The following is a 10615-nucleotide window of genomic DNA, read 5'->3' on the forward strand; positions in this document are numbered from 1 at the left end:
CGTGAACAATTTTTGTTTGACTGCCTGTTTTAACAAATAATTCAATGATAAAACAACAAATAAATTAGAATTTCTGTAACCATAAATATCCTTTTTAGAGGATTTTTATTATTCTTCATTTCATTTGTAGGGATCTTTTATTATATTTAATCAAAGTACTTAAATTTCTATCCATAAAAGCATTGTCTATTCTCAAACTGATTTTATTCTCGTATCCTCCCAGTCATACATTGTTAAGTCCCTCTCTAGAAACTGCGTTTCTTGCATTTTTCTGTAGGGAATCTGCCAATCAACCTCCAGTCACTCTTGTAGTCAAGAGCAATAAACCATCAACATGAAGCATCAGCAGAACACTCTTCACAAATACAAACAAAATTACACTCCAGCTAATGTGTCCACCCCAGAAAACCCTCAGGAAAAACCGAATTAACAAGTTTGTCTTACAGCTCTGAATGTCAACTAACGTAAGCTTTGTAGGACTAAGGGAAAAGAATCAGTCTCTGGTTCTCTTGCCCTCAGCTCTGCTAATAAAGCTGAGGCTTCTGCTTTCCAGTTGGCCTTTAAAGAAGAACAAAAACGAACAGCAGGGTTTCCTCGGAAAGAGAAAGGAAACTAAAAAGAATTTTATAGATCAAAAGCAGTGCTTCAACCTGTATTCAGAAGGGCCCTGCACAAAGTGAAGAGATGACTTGTTGAAGGCAGCCTTGTCTCTAGAACCTCAGCTGAAGGAGGCCTCCAAAATTACACCAAATAGCACATTGTGAGACAGGAATAGCAACCAGTGCTGAGAACCAACCCAAAAATAACAGCCCTCTGCTCACTAGTCGGTTTCTCTCCTTGTCCTGCCCCTCTCCTCTCCACCTGAACAACCAGAACAGTAAGGACAGAGCAAGCTCCTGAATTTGAGTGAAAAATCACAGTTGAGACAAGGCAAAAAGCAGTGACCTACATAGAGGAGTCAATGTCTTTTTATAGAGCCACAGGGAAGTTCAGACTGGAAGACCTCTAGAGAGTCTGTCTAGCCAAACCTGCTTTGAGCTTCTAAGTTACATTAGGCTGCCCAGGGCCTTGGGTCAAGCTTTGAACATTTCCAAGGATACTTCTGTATATTAAGTGAACATTTTTGTAGTGAGCAAAAAGGAGAATCCACTTCAAGTATTTCTTTTGGTTTACTACCAAGATTATCTAATGTGCTTGCAGCACTTCCAATCACCAGGAAACTCAATGAATAGAGGTTTTACATTGAGGAAACATAAAATGGCAAGGAGCTAGTGCAAATTAGCATGTAGAACTCAGCCTAAAATCACACTGATATCAAAGACAGCAGGAAAATCTTCATTTTGATGGAAATACGGGGCTTCAAATAGGGCTCCCATTTCCAGAGTCTTTCACAAAACTGAGTAGGACCTTCAAAAGCTGAGAAGGAAAATGGCTGTTGCCAACCCACAAAGGATTTGACGTTTCTCCCTCCAAAACTGTTATGGCTGAGGTTGTAAAAACTACATCAGTGAAAGAATATTAAAAAAGAAAAGGCAAGGAGGAAAATCTGCCATAAATGTGGCTTACAAAATGATGGATATCATCCTAAAACTGGTCTTATGGATCACAAAACAGTCTGTTAAAAACGTTAATTCCCTCATCCCTCAGACTAAGAAATATCTGAGCACAACTAACTTTTGTGAGGCTCATCAACAGGTATTTTACTACCATAGTAACGCACTGAAGCTGTTTCCAAGAGCATCTTGAAATTTCATCATTTCCACTTCACTTCCCCTTAGAGGTTTCCAAAAGACCTATTTGTAGTGCCACGGTTTTACATAAGTTTCCTATGTACATGTAACCACCTACACAGCACCTAAAGAGGTGTCCTGACCAAGTTATCCCTTTAATCACTGGAGCATCCCGAATTTTTCAGAAAGCAATTTCTGTTGGCTGATTAGTGTCTCCATCAACCAGTGTCTCGCAGTTCAGCAGATCAGCAAAGTGATTTCTGCTTCAGTAATGACTGAATCAAGACACAGATCCGATACTCTGAAGTGACTGCACTTCCAGAATTTAGTTAATCCTGCACTAGCCACACCTGCCAGCCTCTTCTCAATCACTTACTCTAAACCTTTTTCCAGTGATTCCTTTCAATGCTTGTTTTTTTAAGTATTTATAATACAATAGAGCCCAGAAGTACTGTACCTGCCAAAATGAATTACATGTAAGGAACTGAGACTCTCCACAATTTTTGCAGAGGCACGTTGCACAATTTTGGATTCAGACATTACTTTTTAAATCCTCTTTTCTTGTTAAGTGCACTACAACAAAAGCACAAACACTGACATTAAGGGGACTCATAGCAAATGGCATTTTTATGAAGCCAGATAAAGTTTTCATCAAATTTAACAGGCAAATATTCTGGGGTTTATGTCTTCCCACTGATGTTGAACAATTACCAACAAGACAAAAAAAATAGCCAAAGGAAGCAGCTACAGGACAACTGACCCAGTAGATGATATTAAGCAGTCCCAAAGAGCAATAATACTTGCTTAATTAAGATTTATTTTTGTATTTTAAAAGTTCCCTACCCCCTGATTCCAAAGAGCACTACTCAAAAAACAGAATTGAAGCCAAATTCCATTCATATTGTCAGGAACCTCCTACTGAATGCGAGCTGTGGAAGGCAATGCCATCACAAAAATACTGTCCTAGCATAAAAAAAATTACCAGCACATTTACCTTTTTCTTCAACCTAATGGATGATACAATGGATTTCAGATTTAAGCCACTATTCTACAAGGAATCTATGATTTCAGGAATAAAAGTAAATTATTTTCATCATAAATTCAGGTAAATTTCAGCCAGTTCTTTTCTGTATAAACTTCCTTCAGTGTTTTAACTTCTGTTTGTTGTCTAATTTTAGATTAATGGAAAGTAGAGAGAATCTTTTTTTTGTGTATTTCTTTTTTTTGTGTATTGTTTAGTGTGATTGTCCCATATGTAACCATGTCTTTGTCCAGTGCTGAGGGTTCCACTGCGTTACCTGGACTGATTGGTTGATGCTTAACCACTTGATGAGCCACAAAACACAGAATAGTAAATAAGTCATTGGCCCCAAACTCAGCCATCAAAGCATCAACTTTTCAGCTTCAAATAACAAATTTATTTTAAAGATAGTTGAGTCAAATTTAGAAGGCAAGAAAGAGCGAGCAGTAGTAAATTCAATTTACCTTGTTTTCAGGGATGGAAGAAAGCAGCAATTTTTAAGTTCTTCCATTAAAACACAAAACTCTTTGGAGAGCCCCTGGTATTTAGGCACCAGGGAGGTGTCCCTTCTGCACACAAGCTCAGGTTGCTCAGAGCCGCCGATGGCTCAGCACAGACACAGCCAGAAGGGCTCACTGCTCACAGGGCTGCCAGCGCTCAGCACATCCCACCTCATTCCTCAGCCAGAACACAACTGCTTCTGACCAGAGACACAAGTGAGACATTTCTTTGAAAGCATTCAAGTCTTTGATTTCAGACTTTTTTTAAGTGGTCAACTTTTTTTTTTTTTTTAATGATATGCCAAGTGTCTTTTTTCTCACCCTTTCTAGCTTGAAACACCTCAAGTTAATGTTCTGTGAACTGATCTCAAACATACTTTGCATTCTGCTTTAGCGTACTCCCAGTGCAGTTCATGAAAATGGTTTTCTTTCTCTATGTGCATAAATCTAAAGTGTGCAAGATACAACCTGATATTTGAATGAGCACGTTGTCAAAAATCAAATAACTGTAACTGATGGCCAATAATTCTGTAACTGTTTAAAGAGGGATTTTAAAGGAGTTTCTTGCTAAGAAAGTCTGGTTTATGGTGTTCTTCTAGATTTATTTAAAGGGCTTATATATGGGTGGGGGAATATGTGAATACCAAAAATCTCATGATAGTTCTACTTTCCTAGTCATCATTATTCCATATTGATTTCATACAATTAATACACTTATTTCCCAGAATTCAAGGACCCTTCTGTAACTTTCCCCCCTCAGATTTCACTAATGCCATAAACAATTGCACATGTACAATGAATGGGTTTTTTTCCTGAAGTTTCTGGTGGAATCATAGCAGATAAAGAAGTAATAACTGCCAATTGAGCTGCCCCTTGGTCAGAGGACGAGGCCTCTGTAACAAGCTAGGAGAGCAAAACTCTTGATTTACTTTATATATCTCATTTTCTTCAATAAGTCATTAAATTACAGGTCTCCTGAACATGAATTTTAAACAGAGATCTCTGGATGTACACTCAGCTGACAAGCACTGCACTGATCTCCTGGAGGACAGTCCCAATTACCAGAAACTATTTCAAAACCCTTCGCTGGAATCCGTTCATTCCGGAAAGCCTCAAGTGAGGACAAGGTAGGGAGATGAACCGAAAATGAATTTTATGTATTCTTTCCCCAATTTTCATCCCCAAAATTGTTACTGTGTTGCATTGCACTCCTGATTTTGATTTACAACACACTGCCATGTACACTTTCCAAGGGTCAATTAAATGGCTGACATAGTGAAGCCATTACTCCCTTTAATGATAGCTTTAGTTTCATCCTTGTATCCTACATATATTTATAAATTACTGACAGCAACTATAATCTAAACAAACTACTACACTGAGGCCCTAAATCATTTGAGTTCAGAGCTATGTGTGCATGTTACAGTTCTTTAAAGTCACCATTTAATGGAATTTCCAACCACTAGAGTCCCTCTGCACTTTTCTTTAGGGAATGCTATGGCACTCTGGCTATTTAACAAGTCTAGGTCTTTCATCAGAAATATCCCACGAGTCCTAGGAAAATCTCTTTCCAGTTTGTGAATCCAACCTGCACCTTGACATGATGACTCCCATTGAAGCTAGGCTCCATTTCAGGGAGAAAAATACCATCCCACCCAAGGAAAAACAAAGATCCAGGTAACTGTGTGCCTGTCAGGACATACAGCTCCACACCTCTCAGGAGACAGGGAGATACAAACTTTTATAATTACAAAAGCAATCACAGAACCTGCACAAATGACTAAACATGGGTTTAAATGATTCCTTCCATTAGCAGAGATGAAACTCAGTCATGAAACCTCCTTTCTCAGGAGGATTATTTTAAAAAATAAAATGACCTAATGAAATCTGAGTTACAGGCTGGAGGGAGACAGTGGCTTTTTTATAGTTGTTCCCTATGCTCCATTTGATGCAGTTCAGCCATCCCCCAAGCATTTCATAATTTCCCCAAGCATTCCATACTTTCCTTGGGGTGGGCACGCCTGTGTCTTGTGCCAGGGACTACAGCTGGAAACATGAGTGCATGTGGCTGCAGTGTGCCCACGTGTGAGAGCACGGATCCAGCACATCATACATTTCCATACATATACATTTATTTATTTAACAAGATGGCACGGTTGGTTAAATGAAATATGCTGTGCATAAGCATTATAAACTTATACTTGATTTTTTCCCCTTTAGCATGTATTTCCTGCTACTTCAGTAGACAGCGTCGAGCGTACATAATTACTAATTAAATTCCTACAACAATAATAAAACTATGTCCTTAAGGATGGAACAGATAAACACTGATATGCAAACAGACTACATCACCAGTGACATCTTATTTCTAGACTGGCTTGGAGGAAGAAAATCTTCCCCCAAACAACCATATCACATCAAAGTAGAACACAAGGCAAGATGTTCCCTTGGCAGGAAGACAAAGCAGAAGTTTCTGAGCAAGGGAACTGCCACATTAAACCCCCCAGCAATGGCTTTTAAAGACAGTGGGCACCTCTGCTTGTAGTTTCACTATTGAATTTGGAAGTCTCCAGTGACTTCAACATTAATCTGTCTCTCTAACAACGCATTTGGCTCTTTGATTGTCTGGTTACTTAGGTTCCCTTTGCAACTAAAATTAAGGAAAACAACAACCATTTAAAAAGAGCTTCCTTGAAAAGGTAGTAAAACTGGCTGAGTTCTGCCACCCCTGCAAGCAAAACTGCTCCATAGCAATGCCTTCAATACCGCATGGACATGCAGAACTCCTGAAGGACTGGCAGAAGTTAAACTATGTACGTAATGTAAGGCAAAAAGCAGTTATGGAAGGCTCTGCTCCAGTAGGAATTTTTCCACAGATTGCAGGAAGATTTGGCTCAGGATATGTTGGATCAAGAAAGCTAAATCTTGTATAATCTATGGGAAATCATCTATTTTCGAAGTGTGTCAGAAATAATTTCTAACAGGATTTCATCAAACACAATGACAACAGACTTCAAAGGAAAAGAATACTTAATTGTGACACAGTTTCTTACCTACTGTTAAAACTACCATGATTTGATTGTGTCCACAGACTAAATCCCACAGTGTTCTTCATCTGTATTTTAATTTTCACATTAACTTCTCCTGACATCATATTACTCCCTGTGTATCTGTAAGGAGGATGAGTTTTGAAAGACCCAAGACAGACACGGTCACTGCTACTTCACAAAAGAAAGGCAACTGCCACAAATTTCCTCAGCAAACTCTTTGCAGAAAGAGGTAATTGGGACAGAAGAATATTAATCTCCCTTAAGAATTTTTATGTAAATGGCAAACAATACTCATTTATTTCATCCAGTCAAAAATATTTAGAATACAGGAAGCTGCATCTTGAACCTGCTCCTTGAACACTGGCATTACGTAGCATGAGCAACTGTACTCCTGGATCTGCATGTATCTGTAATCCCAGGAAAAGGCTTTGGGATGCTTTAGACAAAGGAGTTCTGCCGTTGTCCCCGCCGGCAGTCAGCTGAGGGGAAGCAGGATTACCGGGCTGGCTGTTTCAGGTGAGCAACCTGGCAAGTGAGAGCCACAGCAGCATCCCCCAAAGGCTCCCAACACCTGGGTCAGACAATCAGCGCTATTCAAAAGTGAAAGGTTCTCTTTGGCTCATTGAAAGGAAAACTTCATGGGTTACAATACAAGGTTTGGGGTTTATTGTTCTTGCAACTTAACCCTCCAAAGAACTACCTGGATCAGTGCCAAAGGCATTAGTTCTGACAGGGTGTGAAACTGAACTGAGATCTGACTAATTCCTGCTTGGAGCCAGTGCTGTCCTCCTTTAAGAAAAGTCCTATTGACGGTTTAACAACCGCAGGGTCCTTTGAAATTCAGGTAGAAACACCCACCTGGATCCAAAAGGGCCTTTTGAAAGGTTTTTCCAGGTTTTCTTTCCCTTTTAACCTCTCGTTTTTTCATACAGGTGTTGTTGCCTGCTAAGCTTTCCATAAGCTCAACAGTACCAAATGCTATTAGACTTCATTGTTTTGGATATCTGTTTTTTCTTTTTACTGTATGAATGTTCCAATTTAAGCTTGGAGCCGGTCCTCAAAACCAGCTATTAAATTCCTAAGCAAATGGGTGTTTTAATGGAAAGGCTGACACACTCCTAACTGTGGGAGCGTGAATGGCTCCACTATGAGATTACTCAAGTCCACCTAGAATACAAATGCAATAGAGGACCACAGGTTCAGATCTTTGATCTCTTTTTTTGCAGAGGCTGTGATGTATAAAGCCAATTCCACTGTGCAGACAGTACTACACTGAATATAAATTATCCTTTAACTATAGAGAGGCTCACGTTTAAAGAAATGCTTCAAGAATGAACAATGTAGCCATGAAGTAGAGTTCTTCTGTAGCAAAAATATACACCAAGATCTGCATGGATAACCATCGTTTCAAAGGACAAAATTTCTTCCACAGCTGTTATTTGATAAAAAATAGAGTAAAATCTGGAGTATTGGACATTCAGAAGTACAGTTGGAGAACACTCTTTCCATTAAAAAGGCAAGCTAGGAATACTTGCTTTATTGCCCAGATTAAGCATCATTCCCCTAAGAGGCATAAAAATATGATTTTAAAATGTGGAAACCAACAGTCTCTACTGAATATGGCTTGAAATTTAAACATGTCTTTTCCAGATACCTCTTTAGAGAAAGAACCTTCTGCCTACTGAGCTAACACTAAGCTCCCTGGAGTTCAGCCATGAATATTCTAAACCTATCTCTTACAATTCACGAAAAGTTGCCTTTGCCAAAATAAAATGCTTAAGAGGAATTCAACATGCTTATGCTGCTTTTCTTCATTTTATTTAAATAAGTGTTTCCGTCTCAACTTTATGCCAAAAACACAGCAAGAGAGAGACTGAGTTCTGGAGATGTTACCCGAGATTCTGTACACAAATGGGGAAACAAATTCCTTCTGAGAACATCAGCTATTCAGGGTTGGTTTGCAAATTAGCATTTAACCAACTCTTTTGCAGTTACAGATAGGGACTGTTGAGGATTCTCACACGAATTTCTCTGCTGTTTATGTCAGTTTCTTAGGTGGTGCTCAGCCATGGTCCATCCTTGCTCTGGGATGTTTCTCCACACGCCAACTTTGTTTGTGTGTGTGGGAATGTTAGTAAATAAATAAATAAATAAACAACTTTGTTCCTTATCTTACCTCTTTTGACCTGTGCAATCTGGCAGATCAATGCTACTTCCACTGCAGACAAGCAAAAAGTTACAATTTATCTTTCACTTAATCTTTTTTGTTGTCTTTAGGCTTCCTTTCAGTAAGGCTTGAAGAAGGTGCTCTTTGTGGCTCAGTTCTCTATGCCAGAATACAACTGAGCACAAAAAGAATGCAAGGGTGAGTTGATAGAATCTACTGTCCTCAGCTCTGCTTCGGTTCAATAAACTTGAACATCTTCTCCCCTCCTCTGCCGATTGAGATAAGCAGCAACAATTACTCAAAATGTATTATCAACTCAAGCTCAAAAAGGCAGGATCAGCTGAGCCGGCTGCATCTCTCCCAACCTCAGCTTCCTTCAGTGTCCGAGAAGGGCAAATAGGTCCCTGCTTGCCTCTTGCCATGCACCTCGCAGCTACTTTACAGGCAACTACACCCAGGCTGCAAAAGGAGAGTAAAGAAATAAATCCTCTGCCTTCCACATCGCCTGCAAGGCTTCTGCCTGTAGCCAGCAGGCTGCAAGATCTGTACCACGATGGCAAAAGTCACAAACCATCCTCCCCTTCCCCACACGATCACGTTCTCTCCTTGTCTTTCTGTGTTCTGCTCTCTCCTTGCCTTTCTGTGGTCTCCATAGCTGAAACCAAGAATTCACTGGGCATCACTGCAATGCCTCTAACCAATTCTAACTGTATCCAGAGCCTGAGTCAATTAAAACACATTTCAGCTTCATCTGGTTTGCATCCCATTCCAGTACTCCACATACACAGCAACTTTAAGCTTACAGACATCCCTTCATGGTTCAAGACAATCCTTCAATCAAAGAACTTCATTTACAATCCAGCATAGTTTTTGCTTTCTCTGCTCTCCACAGCAGCCTGGCATTTTGATGCAATCCTCATTTAATGCAATCTCCATTACAGGATTATGATCACATCAATAAAATGTTCCATATGGGGTTTTCTGGTTTTTTTTTTTTCGCATCCCTCACCCCCTCTCATTGATAGTAGGCACTATATCTGCAAAAAACAACAAATCAAACAGGCTGATGGGATGCTCTAGGGAGGTAGCGGGGGGTACACATTCAACAAAATGCAGCAGCCAATGCAAACTGCCCATCGGAGACTGAGCCCGCGGATCTCCTCATTCCTGAGCTAGGCGAGTTGCTCAGCGTCCGCGCCGTGAGCACACATCCTCGCCGTGCTGTGCTACCAGACTAAAAATAAATACAGCTTTTGCAATCACTTGTGAGCTCCGTGCACTTTTCACGGGAGCAGACTTTCATTTTACTTGATCGGTTCCAGCCTATCCATACTGTTCTGGATGAACCGCTGAGGCTCTGCTTCCAATGCGGGGGAGGGATGCTGGACAAAAGATATCACAGAAAAGATATCAAAGAAAATCCCCCTTTTCCCCAAGCCCCCTTCTTACCTTAAGTGCCTTCTCTGCACAAGATGCCAATCTACATGGGCTCCTCAGCACATTATCAAGGCGTTCAGAGTAGTGAAGGCTGCCTCACTGCATGGAAGTTAGACCGCTTTGCAACAGCAAATCCTCGATCCAAAGCACCAGCCGCTTCTTCCCATGCAGTGTGCCGAGCGCGAATCACACACGACTTCCACATAGGGAATAAAATTGTAAAAGAAACGGGGAGGGGGGGAAAAAAGGTATCCTAACTTTTAGGTAGGCTGAGTTTGTTTTATTTCTGTTGGATTTAGTCAATTATCTGCTTTTGCAGCCGCGAGACGATGGAAAGGCAATCGCGCTCTGGAAGCCCCGCACCAGTCCGCAGAGGTCCGGCCGCGTAACCCAAGTTGCGCGGAGAGACTCTGAACTCGGTGCGGCTCCGCAGCGCAGCCCGGCAGCCCTTCCCTGGCCGGGCGGCTGCGGACACCGGAGCGCCGGGTCCCCCCGCGGGGCAGCCGCCGCCGCTGGGCGCTCGCCCGGCCCCCCGGCGGGCTGGCCCGGTGCTGGCCCGGCTGGCCCTGGGGGCGCGGGCTGCGCTGCCGGCGGCGCCCCGGAGCCCGCGCTGTCCCGGCGGCGGCGGCGGCGGCTCCGGCTCGGCTCTGCCGCGGCCGCCCGCGCCCCGCTCTGCCGCTGCCAGCCGGCCCTCCCCGCGGCTGACATCA

At 41.7% G+C, this 10615-nt stretch overlaps 1 protein-coding gene across 5 annotated transcripts in view; it reads right to left on the reverse strand.

Moving 5' to 3' along the window:
• Window positions 1-10408, reverse strand: part of PCDH11X (protocadherin 11 X-linked) — a 420711-nt gene extending 410303 nt beyond the window's left edge. For 4 of the 5 annotated variants that reach the window (XM_030967927.1, XM_030967925.1, XM_030967928.1 and 1 more), the window contains exon 1: window positions 9918-10408. The gene's annotated coding sequence lies outside the window, so the exon portion shown is untranslated. Of the gene's footprint in view, window positions 1-8477; window positions 8928-9917 lie in introns of all 5 variants that reach the window. The other variant, XM_030967926.1, reaches the window with a different exon arrangement.
• Between the last annotated feature and the right edge of the window lie 207 nt (window positions 10409-10615).

This window comes from Camarhynchus parvulus, chromosome 4A (assembly GCF_901933205.1).
Source record: "Camarhynchus parvulus chromosome 4A, STF_HiC, whole genome shotgun sequence".
Taxonomy (NCBI): Eukaryota; Metazoa; Chordata; class Aves; order Passeriformes; family Thraupidae; genus Camarhynchus; species Camarhynchus parvulus.